The 20,980-nt window shown below is 44.7% G+C and overlaps 1 long non-coding RNA gene across 4 annotated transcripts in view; it reads left to right on the top strand.

The window, feature by feature from the left end:
* The window catches only part of LOC121105649, a 101,103-nt gene that overhangs the window by 71,984 nt on the left and 8,139 nt on the right, over positions 1–20,980 (top strand). For 2 of the 4 annotated variants that reach the window (XR_005838265.1, XR_005838264.1), the window contains exons 3-4: positions 754–2,033; positions 3,087–3,143. This is a non-coding gene — a long non-coding RNA (uncharacterized LOC121105649). Of the gene's footprint in view, positions 1–753; positions 2,034–3,086; positions 4,391–20,980 lie in introns of those variants that run through there. The other 2 variants (XR_005838263.1, XR_005838262.1) reach the window with 2 other exon arrangements.

Below are 20,980 nucleotides of genomic sequence, written 5' to 3'. Positions count from 1 at the left end.
AGTTTTTCAACATCACTAATCATCCTCAAGGAGACATAAGTCAAAACCACAATCGGGTATCACCTCATGTGTGTTGCAACGGCATCGTCCCAGAGAGAGACACCCGGTGTGGTCGGGGGTGTGCAGACGACGGGACCCTGTGCACTGTTGGTGGGAATGGAAATGGGTGCAGTCACTGTGACAAACGGTATGGAGTTTCCTGAAAAATAAATACAACTACCACACGACCCAGTAATGGCTCTACTGAGTATTGACTTGGAGAGCACAAAAACAGTACCTCAAAAAGACAGATGCACTCCCATGTTCAGTGCAGCATTATTACCAATAAACAGACATAGAAACATAGACCTTGGGAGCCCTATGCTAAGTAACTCAGACACAGAAAGACAAACACCAGATGCTCTCATGTACATTCCATGTGGAATAAACAAATATTGAATGCATAGATACGGAGAACAGATGGGTGGCTGCCTGATTCGGGGAACGGGGAAGGCGGGGGGACGGGTGAAGGTGGTCAAAGATGCAGTGTCTGAGTGAGAAAATCCGACAGTCATGGAATGTTCTGTGCAGCATGGAGACTAAAGCTAACCCCGCAGGATGGGGTACAGGTTCCCCCGCTCTTTGAAAGTACAGTGCTCCTAGGAAACCTTTCACAGCAGAAAGGGTGTAAAGAAGGAATGACCAATAATTTATACGGAAAAATGAGTGAGCACGCTCAGACTCCAAAGGTGACTTCTCTTTGGCTTTTCTTAGGCCTCGGGACACAACTCCTAACGGATGCCGAAAATAAATGGAGATACAGCACAGCAGACGCTCACAGACACAATTCAAAGCGCTGGTGGCTGGACGCAGAGAGCGGTTCCCAGGAAGCAGTGGTGAGGCTGCATGCCACCTCTGTCGTGCTTCTCCCCAAAACAGATGCTGAACACGATGCTCACTGTTGGACTTTTTTCATAAGAGGAAAATCCTCTTCAGGTTTCTTCCCATTAGTGAAACCAGGTAGTAATGGAGATCTTTCCAAAAAGCCAAGTGTCTTCCCATGAACTTTTAAAAAGTGGGGGATACTTGTACTTGAATGTTGCTGAGGGAGGAGATGTGAAATGTTCTCCTGGACATAAACCTCAGCAGATCCTCGGGAAAGGCACTTTCCTCAGCATGCGGAACACGGACTACCTCCTACCCCCAGAAACCTTCTCCTTCTCCTCGCTCAGGACAACCTACAACATCTAGGAGTTACCCCAGTTCCTCCTTTCTCCCATCCCCGATATCTAAGCTGTCAGCAAATCCTGTGAGCTCCATCTTCAAGATGTACCCACAATAGGAAGAACCACTCCTTCCAAGGCCACCTGTCTGGTCCACACTGGAGCCCATCTCTTGCCTGAGTTCCTGGAAACGCATCATCATTTACCTCCCTTGCCCATCCTCAACCCTCTGTCATCTGTTCTCAACCCTGCAGCCAGGATGGCCCAGTGAAACAGGGTCCCATGGGGTCACAGCCCTGCCATGGCTTTCTGTCACCTCCCTGAGGTCATGTCCTATGCTGTCTCCTGTGGCCATAGGGCCTTCTCGCTGCTCCTATGTACACCTGGTATGCTCCTGCCCGCGGCCTTTGCACATGCTTTCCCTTCTGTTTACAATGCTCTTGATGTGATATCACTCACCTTCTTTAGATCTTGACTCAAGATCTAAAGTACAACCTGGCCCCTATGTGAATAGCAAACACCACCCCCACCTCCCCTTCAGCACCCCCAGCCCTGTCTCCTGCTTTATATTTCCATAGCACTTAGAGTCTCCATTCCATCTCGGCAGGGAAGAAACTGAGGCATAAACTGATGGCTTCACCACCGACCCCCCCCCAATGTCGTGCTCCAAATCCCCAGGGGAAAAGGTGCCCCAGGGCTCTTGCACAGCCGGGATTCCCGGGACAAGGGGTCCACCCACCTCCTGCACCCTGAACACCATCAGGAAAAGGAGCCATACGAGGAATCCACCTGCACACGAAACCTGAAACCAGACACCTTCCTCGATGACAGGTGAGCACACACGCTTCCTCCCCTTGCCTGAGGTGCTCATCTGAGAAAGCCGAGCAGAGGTGCTTCCCAGGGTCCAAATATCCCTCTGGCCAAGGTTCTGGGAAACAGACATCTGATCCGACCACTCTGCCAGGCTCGGACCTGCTCAGTGAGTCCTAAGACCCAGAGACTTCTTTGCACTCCGGCTCAATCCTTCTCACAGAGAAGCAAACTCCAGCCTCACAAACGTGCTCATTATTAGCTCTGGAATTCCCTGGGTTGTGTCCACACTGGTCCACACAGCGGTCCCATGCAGACCACTCCACGAATGCCCTAGGGTTGCAAGCCACTTTCAAGCTGCCCTTAGAAAGGCAGAAACTGGCCCGAATAGGCAGACCAGCCAAGTGACTCGATGTGCTGCAAACTCAGACAACATCCTCCCTGAACACCAACGCTTCCGAGTCCAAGCTTCCAACATTTGCGCACTGAGCACCATGTCAGCATGAACACTGCTCTTTCCCTTCACTGGCCTCCCAGTCCTTCCAATTAGAAACCAAGCTCCAGACACCACTCTATTTTCCCTTCAGAGAGAGAAGTCAAATGATGGAATAAAACACTCCCTGTGCACAGCACACTTCTATCCACATAGAATTCCTTGATCTTTCTCCTTTGGGCAGCCCTACAAGACCCACAACAGTGAGAGACACCACAAGTTCAATCATCACGTATATATTTGACCTTGTGTTGTTCCTTTCAGTATTTTTATCTCAAAGTCAATGTCTCTATTGCTTTGTTAAAATAATAATAATAAATAATAGTTATAATAAATAATAATTATAATGATGATGATGACGACATGGTCACCTGAGGGTCTGGATCTCCATAGCCAGACAACATAGCTCTGGTCCAGATAAGGATGAAGACACAACCTCAGCCCATGAAGCAAACCCCACACCCTCAGGGACCCCGACATGCCTCATGGGTGAAGAGTTCCTTTGCTACATGGAGTTGTCTGAGTCCAAAGGATACAGGCAAACCCCAGCATTCATTCTGTTTTCTTCTTCAATTCCCCAGCTCAAGTCGCAAGTGACACACCAGGTCAAGCTTCCAGAGCCCAGGATGAGCCTCCAGGTAAGCAGCACCCCCCCGCCGCCCCTGCCCTGGGAAGGCTGACAGGAGGCTCCATTTCCTTTGGGAGCACAATGTGGCACTCCCCGAGCTCCTAAAGAACCTACACTCCTTCTCCCTTTCTCCCTCTCACAAAGGCCACCAAACCCTGTGACAGCTCTGAGGCTCTTTTACTTTAACAAATAATTTCTAATATCGGAATATGGCTTGCAGAAGAGAAAAACATGAACACCCAGAAAGGATTCCTTTAATATTTCAGAAGACTCTTTTCCCATTGTTTAATTAAACCAGGAAATAAAAACGCACATATAGCTCCTTCCACTAGCAGGTCCAGGTCCGATTCACTTCACTGATCAAAAGTAGAGCAGGAAATAAAAGAGTAACAGATGTTCTGAGGACCCATCATGTCCATCACCTCAGGTTTGATTCGGGGCTTAGTGAGCCTAATTGGGAGCACCTGGGGGGAGCACGTGGCGGCGGGGGAGGGTCACATGCCCCTCCCCCATGGGACACGTGACCGCCGAACCGGAAGTGGCTCTGCCGGCGCCATCTTGGAGCTCTGCATCACATGATTTGAAAGTATTCAAATCAACCTCACATTAAGCCATCAAAATTAGGCAAAACTGCCTTCACTATTTCTAAACTTCTGAATTCAGTCATTTTGCAATAAAATATGAAGGGGCTTAATATTTGCATGTTTTATTTCTAATTGACAAAATGAGAGAAGGTGATATTTGCAAGTTCTTTGCAAATAACACACTTTGGGTATGGATAGCATTTACTCCCACTTAATGAAGAGGAAAACTAGGATTTAAGCACCACTATATTTTCTCCTCTTAACCTATATTTTAGGCCAAAGACATTCAATGTGTCACAAACATTTGATCAGCAGAAAATAACTCAAACCGATGATAAAGATCTACTTGAAGGGAATTGGCAGAAACGTTTTCAGTTTCCACTCCGAACTTGCTCTATTTTAAAATCTAACTTCCTTACACTTCTTTGCTCCAACCAATGGCATGTTATACTAATAAACGATAAGTGACTGAGAGTAAAAATCACAAGCATATAAAGCTCACCAGAGTAGCTCCTGGTATTCAGCTGAGTGTAATCCACCTGCCACCTGTGGGGGAATCACAAAGCACTCATTAAAAACACACCTAGATGGGGGCGCCTGGGTGGCTCAGTCGTTAAGCGGCTGCCTTCGGCTCAGGTCATGATCCTAGAGTCCCAGGATCAAGCCCCACATCTGGCTCCCTGCCCAGCGGGCAGTCTGCTTCTCCCTCTGCCCAACCCCCGCTCATGCACACGCGTGCTCTCTCTCTCTCTCAAATAAAATCTATAAAATAAATAAATAAAACCTTTCATTAGCTCCCCAGAGATTTGGGGATGCAATCCAAGTTCCTTTGCAAGAACTGCATACCACCAGACACAACCAAGTGTCGCCATTCCATGCTTTTAGAGATCTCATCGTATCCTGCACTTCTCCATTTTTGTGGGGTATGTCTCCCACTGTCTGCTGGGAAATGTTCCCACCAAGCTAACACCTGCATATTCTTCTAAAAGTTCAAGGTTCACTCTTACCAGGAACCTCCCTTGACCCGAATGGCTGTCTTTCCTCCTCCATCCTTCTTCCCCGCCCACACCCATGCTTCATGTTCTGAAATCATTCACAACACCACTAGAATTCTTGCCTTAACGGGGCACCTGGGTGGATCAGTCATTAAGCATCTGCCTGCGGCTCAGGGCGTGATCCCGGCGTTCTGGGATGGAGCCCCGCATCGGGCTCCTCCCCTGGGAGCCTGCTTCTTCCTCTCCCACTCTCCCTGCTAGTATTCCCTCTCTTGCTGGCTGTCTCTCTCTCTCTCTGTCAAATAAATACATAAAATCTTAAAAAAAAAAAAAAAAAAAGAATTCTTGCCTTAACATTTAAGGTAACAGAGATGTCCTGAGAGATGCCTCTCTTCTCACCGGAATTGTAGAGCTGGGTGGGAAAAGCCAATGCCAGAATCTCAAAGGGATCACAGAGAATGTTCTTGCTACCTGCCAGGGGAGGGTCAGTCAAAGGAAAGTCCCCATCCAGGATAGGGTAACCCTTGGCAGAAGAAGGAGGAGGAGAGCTGGAGAAACATTCTGATGGTTCCTGAAGATTCCAATAGGAATTTGCAGTAGACACAGCCCTTTCCAATCATACTGGCCAAACCAAGCCATACGGCTAAGTCTGATACAGGTGAGATGGGGAAGTATACTGTCCCAAGGCAGGCATAGTCAATCTCATGACAATAGGCAGAGATGTACACTCCTCTTACGGGGAAAGAGAAAATAATCCAAAATAATGCCATCTGCTATAGGCCGATAGCTTTCCTCCTCCATCTCCACTAGCAGAAATTAAGTCCGTGTATGACTGTGCTGTGCTGGTGAGGCAGGGCACATCGGCACCCAGCTCAGTGAGTAGTCACTCCAGATTTCCCATTTTCTTCTACTGGGCCCCAAGCACCAAAGACTTTCTGAAAAGGGACTCCCCCACCCTCTTCAATCTCTCGCTCCACGCATCTCCAGCCCCAAGGCCTAAAACATAAAAGCAGTTGGGTTGGGTGTGAAGCTAATAAAACTTAAGCTTCAGGGTTGTACTATTTTCCTAAGCCGCTGTAACAAATCACCACAAATTTGGTAGCTTAAGACAGTATTAAATACGTATTCTTTCACGGTGCTAGAGGCCACAGTCTGAAATCGGTGTGGGTAGGCCCAAATCAAAGTGTCAGCAGGGCCACACTCCCTCCAGAGGCTCTAGGGAACATCCATTCCTTGCCCCTCCCAGTTTCCAGCGACCCCCAGCACTCCTTGACTTGTGGCCACGGCACCCCAGTCTCTTCCTCCGTGGTCACCCTGCCTTGTCTCCTTCTGTCAACTCTCCCTCTGCCTCCCTCCTAATAAGATGCATGTGAAGGCATCTAGGGCCCATCCAGATAATCCAGGATAATCTCCCTGTTTTGAGATTCTTAACTTAATCACATCTGCAAAGATCCTTTTTCCATATAAGGTAACATTCACAGGTGCCAGAGATTCAACGTGAAATGGGGGGGAGGGACCATTTTCCTTCCTATACGGGGAAAAACTGAAATTCTTAAACTTGTGTTTATTTGTGTCTGCACGAAATAAAATTATGAAGGGAAAAAAATGGTCAGCCATCAAGAACTCACTGGGACCACCTGTGCTAGAGGAAACACTGAATTCATTTTCTATCCATACTGTAGAAAATATGGCATCATTCTTACCATATGAAGAGGCGAGTAACCTAGCAAGAGCCAAACCTATGGAAACATTTTCTGTCTGTTGTTTAAATTCATACACATATTATCTAGATTTTGGATCTGTGAGTTGTTTCTGGGACAGCCTGGTATTGAGCTGGGCTTTGCCATGATCCTTGTCCTCAGGATGGTCCATAGCACCCCGGCTCCCAGTTATCCAACCAAACCCTAGCCAAGATCCAGCTGTGAAGGGATGCAGGGGCTGTAAACTTAAGTTTCAAATCCTTGAGTTAATCAAGAGAGACAAGGGGCCGGTTGGGTGCGATTCAATCAAGCCGAAACCCTTTATAAAGCCCGTGGCCATTCACAGAGGACCCGAAACTGCAGGCAGCAGAGGGAAGGGGGCTCCGAAGACCAGCTTCTATGTTCTCTGACCCTCCGCTCAATGCAAGCAGCCTACCTGTGAAACATGACAATAATCCAGAGCATTCCCCTGACGGCTGGAGCTGACTGAGCCAACAGTGGGCGATTTGGATCAGAAAATGAAGTGGAGAGAGAACCTCGTGAAGGGAAGAGACAAGCGGAATCTCTCCAGCCACCCGCATCCTTGGGAATCCAGCACCATCCACACACTCTCGCAAAAGCAGAAAGCCATCCGCAGAGAGCTGCGTGAGTACTGCCTGAAAGGAGGCTACGCAGATTCAAGCCTGAGCGCTCAGTGGGGAACATACGATCGTGAGCGCAGAGTTGCCTGCGGTGTACTCGAGTTCTGGGATGCCAACCCCAGACGCCGTTGCGTGTCCTGCGTTCGCCGAAGCAGGCGGCATGGTGGAGTGTGTCCTCTGTGGCTGCGGGGGCGGGTCTGGGCTCCTCGATGTCACGTGGCCAGACACCTGCTCCGCCCTGGACTTGGAACGTTGATCCTGGCCGGGGCCACGCAAAGGCTCCCCTCTCCTGAAAGTGATCTACGGTGAGGCCATCAGGATCTGTCATGGGCGCTCTGTACCCTGAGCCCTGCGTGGTCCTCTCCCTGCCCTTTTCCTGGGTTTCTCCCAACACGCACCTGGCCGTTCCCTGCAGGAGCAGCGGATCTCTGCTGCCTCTGAGCCAGATCCAGAACTTCAAAACAATTGGAGACTTACCTCTCCATTCCGCGTAAAAGACAGGAAGACATCGCAGTTCCATATACTCGAGACTCCTTCCTTTCTGCAAACCGATGTCCTAAACAAAAAAAATTGAAAAAAATAAATTAATAAACAGTCACCAGAAAACCAACGCTGACTCCTGCCACCTCAGCATACTTCATATGCAGGAAGACAGAAATCACGAGGTTTTGAGCAAATGTCCAGTTGAAGGGAGGAAAAATGCAGCCTGTGGCTCTCAGATTCTTTCCACTAGGTGGCATGCGCTGAGCCTTTGAAAAAATAAAAATCAAAGATTTTGCATGACTCCAATTTCCTTTCAAGTACAAGTAGGAATTTTGCTTTCTAGGAATGGGAGGCTAAACTCAGGAAAAAGGAAATTGAATTCAGGTCCAAGATTATGGGAGATTCTTCCCCCCCGCCCCCGGCCAGACTTCTGCCTTCTATTTTCTCTCTGGAACTATCCCTGATGAATGGGAAGCAGAGATTCTCCCTGAAACTTCCTGCTTCATAAATGGTTAAGCTTTTCAGTGATAAGTCACCTGTATTCTTTGTGCCCTGAAGTGTGGGTGGAGGGAACTACTGTCCACGCTTAACAAGTAAACGGTTAACTGCTTTTCATGAGCCCCAAATATGCATGCTTAAAAACAGTCTTGCCCAAAACCTTGACTTAACCGCTTGCCGTGTAAAAATAGCATTAAGATCGCCTTGTACTGTAAGGTGCTTAACAACCCACAAAGTAAGAAGGGACACTGGGGTCAGAAGTCCTGAATTTAATTGGGACACCTAGCTGGCTCAGTCGGTACATCTGACTCTTGATCTCAGGGTCATGAGTTCAGGCCCCACATTGGGTGTAGAGGTTACTCAAAAAAGTAAAACTAAATAAAGCTGAGGCTTTAATCCATATATATATATATTTTTAATCTTGAACTTCCATGCTGGCTCCAACTTTTTAAACTGTGAAACTGGTCAAGTCACAATGTGTAAGAGCCTCAGTTTCAAAATCCACAAAATGGTGATGATTGTTTGGAAAATCAAGTGATCAAATGTGTGCGAAATCTTAAGGCCAGAAATGCCCATCATTAGTCATTAGAAAAATACAAATCAAAATCACAATAATGGGGGCACCTCCGTCGTTAAGTGCCTGCCTTCTGCTCAGGTCACGGACCCAGGGTCCTGGGATCGAGCCCCACATCCCCTGCTCAGCGGGGAGTCTGCTTCTCCTCTCCCTCTGCACCCCCTCCCCCTGATCATGCTCTCTCTCTCTCTCAAATAAATAAAATCTTTTAAAATATCATAATAAGGTATTACTCGATACCCATCAGGATAGCTATTATCAAAAAAATAATAAACGTCGGTGAGGATATGGAGAAATTGGAACCTTTGTGCGTTACTGGTAGGAACCGAAAATCATGCAGCTGCTGTGTAAAACACTCTGGCAGTTCCTCAAAGCTAAACATAGAATTTTCATGTGACCAGCATTCCATTCCTAGGTCTATACTCAAAGGAATTAAAAGCAGGAATTCAAACGGATACTTGTGCACTAACATTCATAGCAGCATTATTCACAATAGCCAAAAGGCAGAAACAACCCTAGGGTCCATCAACAGACAAATGGATAAGCAAAATGTGGTGTGTGAAATATTATTCAGCCATTAAGACAAATGAAATGCTGACACGTTACAACATAAATGAACCTTGAAAGCATTATGCTACCAGACACAAAAGGACAAATACTGTATTATTCCACTACAAGAGGTGCCAAGAATAGGCAATTTCATAGAGACAGAAAGTGGATTAGAAGTTACCATCAGCTGGGGGAAGGGGAGATAGAAAGTCATTGCTTTCATGGTTACAGAGTTTCTGTTTGGGGTAACAAACAAGATTTGGAAATAGACACTGGTGAGGGTTGCCCAAGGTGGTGAATGTAGTTAATGCCACTGAGTTTTACATTTAAAAAATAGTTAAAAGGTCGATTTTATGTTCTGTGTATTTTGCCAAAATAAGGAAATACAATATAATAATGGGGGGGGGTAGACTGATTTAGCATTTAAAATCAAAAACAGATTTGGGGATATTTTCTAAGTGGCTATATTTGGTGATTAAATTTCCTTTTCCACCAAAAAAAAAAAAAAGAGAAAAGAAAAGAAAATCCCAAGGCCTGGCACATAACTCATTCAAATCACATTTGTATTCAGCTCGCATGTGTTGAGTTTCTTCTGGCCTGTTTCGTCCTCACAGCAATCCTGCCAGGCACCCAAGAACCATAGCCAGAAAACCCGCTGTCCCTACACAGTATTCTTCCAGAGCCCCTTCTAGGTATAGACTGTTGTTTGGTGTTAAGGCAGAGAGGACAAGGGCGGAACATGGCACAGGGACGGCAAAGACATAACATCAGTGAGTGAACGCCCTGTATGGCAAGTATTCACATGGGTTCTTCATCCCTCCGGGAAGCCCAAATTCTACCTCTGCATTTTCCCAGATCCCTCATTCAGAATGAAATTCTCTAGATCTGATATTTTCAAGCTTCGTGACAACATTTCCACAATCTGCTCTAATGTAACGGTTATATCCGCGCGTGTCTCATTTAGCATATCATGCGGACCTAAAAGGCAGGAGTCTTTCTCTTTCCCCTCCCTTCTCCCTCCTGCCATCCCACCTGCTCCCCCCCCCATCTGCAACAGTCGTGGCCAATGTTGGCCATCCCCCTGCACCCAGCCAAGCTCTCTCCAATCAGACAGCAGAGTGGATTTACCAAGTATTTTTCTCTACAAACAATTGCTTTTCATCTGTTTTATTTACTGTGATCTCAGCTATCAACTCCCCAAGACGTGCACACATCACCACCACAAAACCCCAAGCATAAGCGGGCACTAACAATTCCTAAAAAGAATAAGAAGTAAATGGCATCCGCGGGGAGACTTTCTGAAGGAAGGCACTTTGAAAACAGCCTGGATTCAGGCTTCATTTCAACACAGCACCAGACTTTGTTGGACATATAAAAAAAGATGAACGCCACCTAGTCCTTGTTCCTCAAGGAGCTAGCAATTGTCTTTGCACAAGAATCCTTTACTGAAAAGAGCTCCCAGACTACACACTATCTTCCCCCATTGCACAAGGTAAAGTCCAGAACAAGCTACTATTGATATACTTTTCACATATTATCTCATTTAAATGTTACCTCAACCTAGGGAAGTGCTTCCCAGTCTGGCACCTGCTGCCTTTCTAGTCCTTCTCGCTAATCTCTACCCAGCACTCTGTTCCCCAGCCAAGCAGGACGAGCATCAGTCTGTCACTTGAAGATCCCAGTTATCTCTTTTTTATAAGCCCTCTATAAATGGTGTTTCTTCTGCCTGGACCCTCTTCCCCTGTCCACCACTACCCACCACAATGTTCTAACTAATGACTACTCCTCTTTCATGTCTTATCTCAGAAATCTCTTTGGGGCGCCTGGGTGGCTTGGTCGTTGAGCGTCTGCCTTCACCTCAGGGCGTGATCCCAGAGTCCTGGGATCAAACCCCACATTGGGCTCCTCTGCTGGGAGCCTGCTTCTTCATCTCCCACTCCCCCTGCTTGTGTTCCCTCTCTTGCTGGCTGTCTCTCTCTCTGTCAAATAAATAAGTAAAATTTAAAAGAAAGAAAGAAAGAAAGAAAGAAAGAAAGAAAGAAAGAAAGAAAGAAAGAAAGCTCTTCCTCCTGAAAACTTCCCATGCCTCCTCCACACTCCCAAGACTGAATTAGCTACCTATCTTTCAAGATCCCATAGGACCCATTTATTATCTCTAAGTAGGCACTAATCAGACTCTTAAAATGAAAGTTTGTGTTGATTTGCCTGTTTTCCTCCCATAAGCTGAGAGATCCAGAAGACTGGGGACCGTATACTCAGAACCACACTCATAGTCTGGCACACGATAATCATGATACATGACAGGCACTCCAGAAATAGCTGTTCAATGGCTATGATAGGTATTAATTTCCTATGTTTTATTATTTCCTATATTTTCCTATATTTTCTGTATTTTAGAGAAGAGGAAGCCGGAGCCAAGGAGATTTAGAAATGTGTCCAGAAACACAGAGCTGGCAAGCAAAGCTCCTAGATTTGAGCCCTGGTCCTTACAGTGCAAATCCCTCCACCCAAGTGGGTGAGAATTTGAATTCACCAAGGACTGTTTAGAATGCCCCCAGTGGAGTCCTCAGCTCTTTTTTTTTTTACCGTAATGGTCCATCAGAGCTCCCCCTCTCTACCCAGTGAAAAGTCTTACAAATCTTATTTACAAACATAAATCAAAGGCAGGGGCTATATTGATGGGGGGATGGGCAGGCAAGGGAAGTTGAAAAAAAAATGGCATTTCCTTTTCCTGTACATTTTTTCCTCTTTCAATTGAATGTTTTGAGGGCCCTGATGTCAAATACTAAGGCTGAGAAAGTTGCTGAAAACCTTCCCTTTTAGCTGATATAGAAGAACAGCCAATACAATGGGCCGGTTGGGTTGCCCAGCTAATTACTCTACACCTGGAGCTCTTTAGGAACTTTGGGGTGACTGTAGAAGCCACAGTTCCATGTCACGATAAGGGCATGTTCGTAAGAACCGGAAGACTTGTCGGGCTTTGCACATGCTCAGTAGCGCCTCCCAGAAAGCAGCCATGCCCCTGTGTAAGGAGCCCGAGGTGATCTCAGCCATGCCCGTTCTGCTATCTATTGCTGTGTAACAAACTACTCCAAAATGAAAAGCTTCAAAAAGTGAACTTTTAATAAGGGTTAGAAATTCAAGTGACTGAGCCGGATGGATGGCTCTGGCACAGGGTAGCTCAAGGGGTTGCAGTCAGGATGTTGGCTGGCGCCAGAAGGCCCACTCCTCCGATGGCTTACTCGCCTGAGCTCCTTGCTGGCTTTTGTCAGGAGGCCTCAGAAGCTTGCCATTTGGGTACCTCCATAGGGTTGCTAGAGTATCCTATGATTCTGACACCCACGTGGGTTCTCTCCCCATGCAAGCAATTCTCCAAGGCCCGCTGAGTGTCCCACAGTTCAGTTCAGTTTTGACACTACCTACATGCAGATTGTGTTGGATCCCACAGGTTAGGGGCTCAGTCTCACAAGACTGCCCCATTTCACACACCAGTCAGAAGTCCAGGAGGTCACCTTTGTTTCTGACTGACCAGCTGTAAATCAGAGGTTTCTGCACCTCCCTCCTTGGGTTCAATGAATTTGCTAGAACAGCTCACAGATCTCAGGAAACTGTTCGCTCACAAGATTACTGGTTTATAACAAAGGTTATTAAAGGAGGCAAACTAATACCAACCAAAGTGATTCTAGGACCAGGTATGTGGAAAGGGGAGCAGAGGCCCATGTGCACTCTGGGCATGTCGCTCTCTTAGCGTCTCCACGTGCCCAACAACCCGGAGGCTCTCCAAAGTCTGTACTTACATACTTACAAGTTTTTAGGAAGAATTCATTACATAAGTACAATTGATTAAATCATTGGCCCTTGGTGATTGAACTCAACCTCCAGCCTCCCTCTCCTCCACAGAGGGGGCGGGACTAAAAGTTCCAACCCTTCCATTCCAGGACTGGTTTCCCCCCAACCAATCCCCATCCTTAAGTGACATAAGGGCTTTCCAAGTCTTTAACATAACAGGACACCTTTTATCACCCTTATCATGCAAGATATCACAAGGTTTTAGGCACCCTGCGCCAGGAACAGGACTAAGAACACATATGTATTTCTTATTATAAAGCACAATATCACACTCACAGCTTGGCAGCTGGTTTCCCTAAAGCAAGTTATCCGAGAGAGAGAGTGCAAGGAGGAAGCCACAGTGCCTTTTATGACCTAGTCTCTGAAGTCACATACCATCACTTCCACAACATTCGATTCATCAAAAATCTGTAAGGACAACCCACACTAAAGGGGAGGAGAATTAGGCTCCATTTTTTTAAAAGGAGAAATATTGGGGCACCTGGCTGGCTCAGTCAGTGGAGGATGCGACTCTTGATCTTAGGGTTGTGAGTTCGAATCCCACATTGGGTGTAAAAATTACTCAAAACATTTTTTTTTAATCTTTAAAAATAAAAAAATAAAAATAAATAAAAGGAGAAATACCAAAACACGTAATGGACATATTTTATGACACCACCCCTGTCAACTTAAGAAAGCATTTAAAAACACAAACCTCTTCCTTCTTCTCAGGAGATCTTACCTCTCCCAGTTAAGTGATGCAAGCTGTCGCAGGTCCTGAGAAGTTCCCACACATCAGGAATTAATAATTGTCTTGACTCTAACACCCATATATGAATGGGGTGAGCCCTTGCTAAGTCCAAAGTGTCAGTCATTCACTAATGAGTAAAATATTTACCAAACACCCTCTATGTCCCCAGTACTGAGCAGCTAGAGGCAAAGGCAGAGATAAAAGACAGTGTCCCTGGCTCACATGGCTCCAAGTTGAATGTAGGTGAGAAATAAGTAGTCGCTTGTCACAAGGCAGTGGGAAAGTATTATGACAGAATTATGTTTCTGGGGGCTATGAGAGCACATGAAGTTGCTAACGATACCGGACTTGAGAGTGAGAAGAGGGAAAGAAACACCTGCCACGTAAGATAACCTTGGACATGAGTTTTAAATGACGAGTAGATACAGCCACTTAAAAAAAAAAAATGAAAAAAAAAAAGAGGGAAACCTCAACAAGAGATCCTTGGCCTGCACAAGGCCATGACGATGAGAAAGAACAGAGACTATGAGTATTTTGCACTGGCACATGGTTCCTTGGGGCTGGTGTATGATAGGAATGAGTGGGGAATAGAAATGAGGTTTCGACAGGCTGCCAAGCTGGGCTTGGATTTTCTCTGAAGCCAGCTGGGAGCCACGGAATTACTTTAATCAGAGGGACAAAATGAAAATTGCACTTAAAAAGGTCCCTACTCGGGGCGCCTGGGTAGCGCAGTCATTAAGTGTCTGCCTTTGGCTCAGGATGTGATCCTGGCGTTCCGGGATCGAATCCCACATCGGGCTCCTCCGCTGGGAGCCTGCTTCTTCCTCTCCCACTCCCCTGCTGTGTTCCCTCTCTCGCTGGCTGTCTCTCTGTCAAATAAATATATAAAATCTTTAAAAAAAAAAAAAGATCCCTATTCAGATAGCTACATAGAAATATATATGGAGTAAATTCAAAATGGAGAGTAGGAGGCCAGTCTGGAGGCTGATAGGGTAGTCCAAGGAAGACATGAGCAAGACCAAGCCAAGGACACAGTGACAGTGGAGGAGAGGGGTGAGCTCAAAGATTAAGGATAGAGAATTGATGTATTTGGTGGCCTGTTGAATCAGGTGGGGGTGGGGGAGGAACCAAGGAAGCCTGAGTTTAGGTTTTAGGATGAGGCAACTGGAGGAAAGGGAGCCACATTGCTAATAAGACAGAAGACAGAGGACTGGGGAGAAGAATGAAATCAATGCAGGTTGGAGAACATTGGATTTGAGTGCTTATAGGATAAATACTAAAACAACAGCCCTGCCATTCATTTGGGCTCACTGGGCAGAGACTAATTTGAGTTAATAGAAAACTAAGTGATAGGGGTGCCTGGCTGGCTCAGTTGGTAGAGCACGTGACTCTTGATCTCAGCATGGTGAGTTCAAGCCTTATGTTGGGTGTAGAGCCACTTAAAAAAAAAATTTTTTTTAAGAAAACCAAATTATTGACTTTATGTGAAAAATTATAATTGTATTGTTTTGCTTTTTTTTTTTTTTTTAATCTCTACCCCCAAAGTGGGCTCAAACTCACAACCCTGAGCTCAAGAATCACATGCTCTCCAACTGAGCTGCCCAGGGCTCCTTGCCTTGTCTTGTCTTTATCTTAACTGTCTCCTATTTGACCTGACTTATTGAATCTTATTTTGTGAACATGTAAAAATTCTATAACTGCGTGGATTTAAATGGTTATTTCCAAATGTGTAAAGGCACTGGGAAGTTTCCTTCCCTGCATATTTTGTTTAAATGTCCCTTTCTAATTGGTTACATTGTGATACATCCATATGGCGAAGTACTGTGTAGCCATTTAAAATGGTTTGTATTTAAAAATATTTAATGAATGGGGAAATCATTGTGAAGTACACCTAAGTGAGGAAAAAGCAGGTCACAAAATAGTATGTACAATCTGATTCTAATTTTCATAAAACTATGTCTGCATCTATATACATGGGGGGGAAATGGAAGGCAAAAGAGCAAAATTTCATTGAGTGTTGAGAATTTGAAATGATTTTTTATTTTCTTGTTGTGCCTGTATGCATTTGCCAAATTCAAAACAATGAATATTTAATATCCTAGGATTTAAAAATTCATACTGTTTCCAAATGTTTTGCCTTATAAATTTATTCACGCACCCACGGTGGCAAACCTTAAAACTGAAAATAAATTCACCAAATCAGCAGAAGTTATCTCTGGATGGCAGGGCTAAGAACCATAGCTTTTCCGTATACTTTTTTGTGCTTTTCCCCCGTGATGGAAAGGTTTATAATTAGGAACAGGTTTTTAGGAAGAAATACATTTCTTCCCTTCCTCTGGCTCATAAAAGTCCACGATCAGGGAAGAAACTGATGTTAGTCATTTGCACCTCAGTGTGAATTTGACACCTCTCCCTCAGAGGTATGTAGCTTCCCCTTATGTTCTCTAATTAGGAGAATCTCTAAATTCTACTAGGTTCCGAGGTCCTGGGGCTCAGCCCACCTACTGCCCCAGCAGGGCTTTCGTAAAGAGTTATGGCCTCATGAGCGATCCCCTCTTCACGATTTGTCCTTCTCCTGCCAGGGACGAAGAGCCCCGTGTCCAGAGTCTCCTCCTCAGATTGTCCTTCTTTCCTACGTTTGCTCTTCAGTGTTCAGTGCAAGATTGCTTGCCTAGGAAAGCGTGTTGGCGGCATGCAGCTGCTTATAAGAAAAACCAGAGCAGCCTCCAGTGGCTGGAGAGGTGAATTCCTCCTAGATCTCTTTTTCTTACTCTTAACCCCAAGCCCCATCTTTTTTGCTTTTTTCTCCCAGGCCATTTACCCCTTCACCAACAAGCCTCGGATTTTCTGAGGCCACGCAGTTACAAACATCTCGTGCCGTGATCCCCTTACGTACCCTCGTGCTTTTGTCGGATCGTGCGTTCTGATTCTTGGTTCAGGAAATGAGGTCACCATAGATGACCTCCCTATGAGCCTGGCAACCCCCCTGCAAGGTCCACAGGGCCAGGTGGAGAGTAGAATTCCCCCTCCCTCTACAGGTGACGAGGGAAGGCTGCAGGAGATTCAATGCTTTGGCACGGGCAGTGATGATGGCCTAGGGCCAATAAGCAAGCCCTGCGTTCCTTTATTTACTCCTGTTTCCTGTGCTCTGAAACTCCCTTACTAGACACAGAACTTTCATTCCATCTTTGGAAAGAAGTCCTAGATGTCAGCTGAACTTGAAGGAAATGACTCATTTCGAACAGCTGAGTTTCCTCGATAGCTAAGGGCTCCCTTCCCTATCATCCATTTCCACTCCTTCCTCCTCACTTTATCCCTCTTCCTCAACTCTGTTTCCCTCGATTACTTTTAAACTATTTGGAAGGATGTATATCTGGCGGCCTTCACACGTGAGCTACAGCCCCACCCCACCCCCACGGCTGCTGGAGCCAGTGCGTGAGTCATAGCTGGCCGGCTGGCGGCGAGCGCAGGGAAATTGGGTCTCACCGAGCTTCCATTATCGCCTTCAACAGTTCATCCAGCAAAATCTATTGAAAGTTTCTTGCCTTAGAAATAAAAGAGCTGACTGTGTGACAGCGCAAGAATATCTTGATAACCCCGATTATAGCTACTCTTTATTTAGTGCTTACCAGGTACTAGACACGATTCTAACTGCTTTGCATACATGCATTCGTTGATCAGTATCAACGCATTCACTCAGTTACGTCGCAATGCCATTACAACACCAACGTGTGAGGGGCTATTGAAGTAGGGGGACTATTTGCCTCTACATTTTTTAATTCTTGGATTTCTTTTTCCCTTTTTCTGAGCCTCCCATTGCTATGAGGTTGCTAAATATCACCATGCTGGACTTCTGATTTGTTTCCTTTAGTTTCCTACAAGTTTAGAAGGATAAGCCAATGAGGTTGGAACTCGATCCAGAGAAAGGTAAATACGCTTGGCAAGCGCATGTAAGTAAAATATAGTAACAATAATGCACATGTGGTACCCAGATAGAAACATACTTGATACCTCTGTTTCATTCATTTTCGGTACCAGAGCCTGCATTTGAACTTTTTATGTTGAAATAATTTCCAATTTACAGAAAAGTTGCAAGACTAGATCAAGGAACACCCATATACCTTTCACCAACCTTTCACTGACTCTGGCTAGAAGGATCTCAGTGAGTTAATGGGGTACGGTTTCTCAGGATCACTAGGAAAGAACGTCGCCATTCTAAGTATTGCCTAGTCTATCATACATTTAATCTCCTAACTTTTCTTCCTGCCGCGAATGATTAAGATCTGGCTAAATTAATTTTTGCCACCTATTTCGAACCTGAAATCTGAAGTACGGAAAGCCCTGGAGATATTGAAACCATTGACCTGATGAAACACAGAAGTTAAACTATTTCAGACTGAAGAAAATTAATCCTGGCTTGTAGCTATACTATTTATTTATTCATTACAAATATTTATTGCTAGGAACACTTTGTAATGGATATAACACTGTCAGAAGGTCTTTTTATCTACTCTTGGATTCTTTTTTTTAATAACAATTTTTTATTATGTTATGTTAGTCACCATACAGTACATCTTTTTTTTTTTTTTTTTAAATTTTTTTTTTTTTGGGGGGGGGGGGGGGAGGGGGGAAGGCAAGCTTCTGCTGAACGTCTGAGCACATGAGCGCAGGAGCTCATCACAATGGTTATCTGCAATTTCTTGTACCTCGCTGGGCCTGCGCTTCCATCCAGTAACAAGATTGGGGGCACATTTTTTTTGATGAGACTTTGCATCTCGGAAGGAGCCATTTGACAGAGAGAGAGAGAGAGCCAGCGAGAGAGGGAACACGAGCAGGGGAAATGGGAGAGAGAGAAGCAGGCTTCCCATTGAGCAAGGAGACCGGATGTGGGGCTCGATCCCAGGACCCTGGGATCATGACCTGAGCCGAAGGCAGACGCTTAACTGACTGAGCCACCCAGGTGCCCCTCTACTCTTGGCTTCTAATATGGAAACACATCTGACTTCATTGAGGATGGAGGATATTTTGATAAACTAAAATTTTTAAAAATCTTTTAATTTCTCTCCAATCTTCCTTTCTGCAGCCAAATTATTCATCACTGATGCTTTTTTTTAGTGATCCTATTTTCTAATGCCTGGAATCTGTGTTGCTAAAATGAATTTTAAAAGACGGACCGTTAAGGACTGCGTTTTGCCCACAGTAGAGACTCCCAGTGCTTAAGCTAATGCGGAATTAAACACCAAGCTGATTTGAATTAAATGTTGAATTAATGCTAAATTAAACACCAGGGCGTTTCCACCATTGGTGAGAAAAATGTCAAGATGATCTTCTTCACGGTCTCTCTAGACCACACTCCGCTTCATGCAACCCCAAACTGGGCATACTTCTTAAATCTATTTATTTAGTCATTCATTCATTCAATATTTGTATGTTAGGGTATTTTCTTTCCTAAGGAAAAAAAACCCAAAAACAAATCGTGTTGCTACCATAAACGATGGTTTGAGCACATCCTGAAATCTTATCACTCCTACTCAGCTCAAAACACATAAACCCGTTTAATGTAAAATTATACTTTAAAAGCATATGGTCATTTCTGATCTGTTATAATATAAAGCATACAGTAGCACCTATGAAGTGTTCTTGTCGAAAACATTTAAGACTGGGGCACCTGGGTGGCCAAGTGTCTGCCTTTGGCCTGGGTCATGATCCCGGGGACCTGGGATTGAGCCCCACGTCCACCTCCCTGCTTGAGGGGGAGCCTGTTTCTCCCGCTCCCTCTGCTGTTCCCCCTGCTCGTGCTCTTTCTCTCTTTCAAATAAAATAAATAAAAATCTTAAAAAAAATTAAGACTAAAAACAAACATTCAAGACTAATCACAGCTTTTTTAAAAGTAATTCCTGCACCCAAAATGGGGCTCAAATAATGGCCCTGAAATCAAGAGTCACATGCTCTACCCACCGAGCCAGCCAGGTACCCCAAGACTAATCACAGCTTTTGATATAACTCTAAGTCACAAGAAATACAGGGGTAAAGAAAAATTTAAATGACACTATGCAGAAACAGTCAAATAAGTCCAGTATAAGGGACATTCTTTAAGACAATGGCCTAGTATGTCTAATAAGCCAGTGTAATGAGGGGGAAACGTGGTGGAGGGATTATATTCTAAGTTCAAAAGTCAGAACAACCAAATATAATTCATGAATGTTGGTTAAGTCTTTGTTGAAAAAAAAAAAAGAGCTATAAAAATTTCCCCTCAGTTGGAGAAAATTGAGTATACATATTAAAATATATCAAAGAATTGTCAATTTGCTTGGGTTTCATAATGGCATTGTGGGTATATATGAGAATGTGCTTATTTTTAAGAGATACTGCTAAAGTATTTTGGGTGAAAGTATGTTGTGGTGAACAAATTAGTTTTAAATCTATATTTATAAGCCGCAGCAACTTCTTACTAGACACATCTCCAAAGGCAAGGGAAACAAAAGCAAAAATGAACTATTGGGACTTCATCAAGATAAAAAGCTTCCACACAGCAAAGGCAACAGTCAATAAAACTAAAAGGCAACCTACAGAATGGGAGAAGATATTTGCAAATGACATACCAGATAAAGGGCTAGTATCCAAGATCTATAAAGAATTTATCAAACTAAACACCCAAAAAAACAAGTAATCCAGTCAAGAAATGGGCAGAAGACATGCACAGACATTTCTCCAAAGAAGACATACGAATGGCCAACAGACACATGAAAATATGTTCAACATCACTTGGCAGCAGGGAAATACACTGATCATGGGAATGCAAGCTGGTACAGCCACTCTGGAAAACAGTATGGAGGTTCTCAAGAAGTTAAATAGAGCTACCCTATGACCCAGCAATTGTACAACTAGGTATTTATCCCGAAGATACAAAGGTAATGATCCGTAGGGGCACACGCACCCCAATGTTTATAGCAGCAATGTCCACAACAGCCAAACTATGGAAAGAGCCGAGATGTCCATTGACAGATGAATGGATAAAGAAGATGTGGTATACATATACAATGGAATATTACTCAGCCATCAGAAAGGATGAATACTTACCATTTACACTGATGTGGATGGAACTGGAAGATATTATGCTGAGTGAAATGAGTCAATCAGAGAAAGACAATTATTATATGGTTTCACTCATATGTGGAAGATAAGAAACAGCACAGAGGATCATAGGAGAAGGGAAGGAAAATGGAATGGGAACTCATCAGAGA

The sequence above is a fragment of the Ursus maritimus genome, unplaced genomic scaffold, assembly GCF_017311325.1.
Source record: "Ursus maritimus isolate PB19 unplaced genomic scaffold, ASM1731132v1 scaffold_28, whole genome shotgun sequence".
Lineage (NCBI taxonomy): Eukaryota > Metazoa > Chordata > Mammalia > Carnivora > Ursidae > Ursus > Ursus maritimus.
Note: the sequence above shows the minus strand (reverse complement) of the source record. Positions and strands in the feature narration are given on the sequence as shown.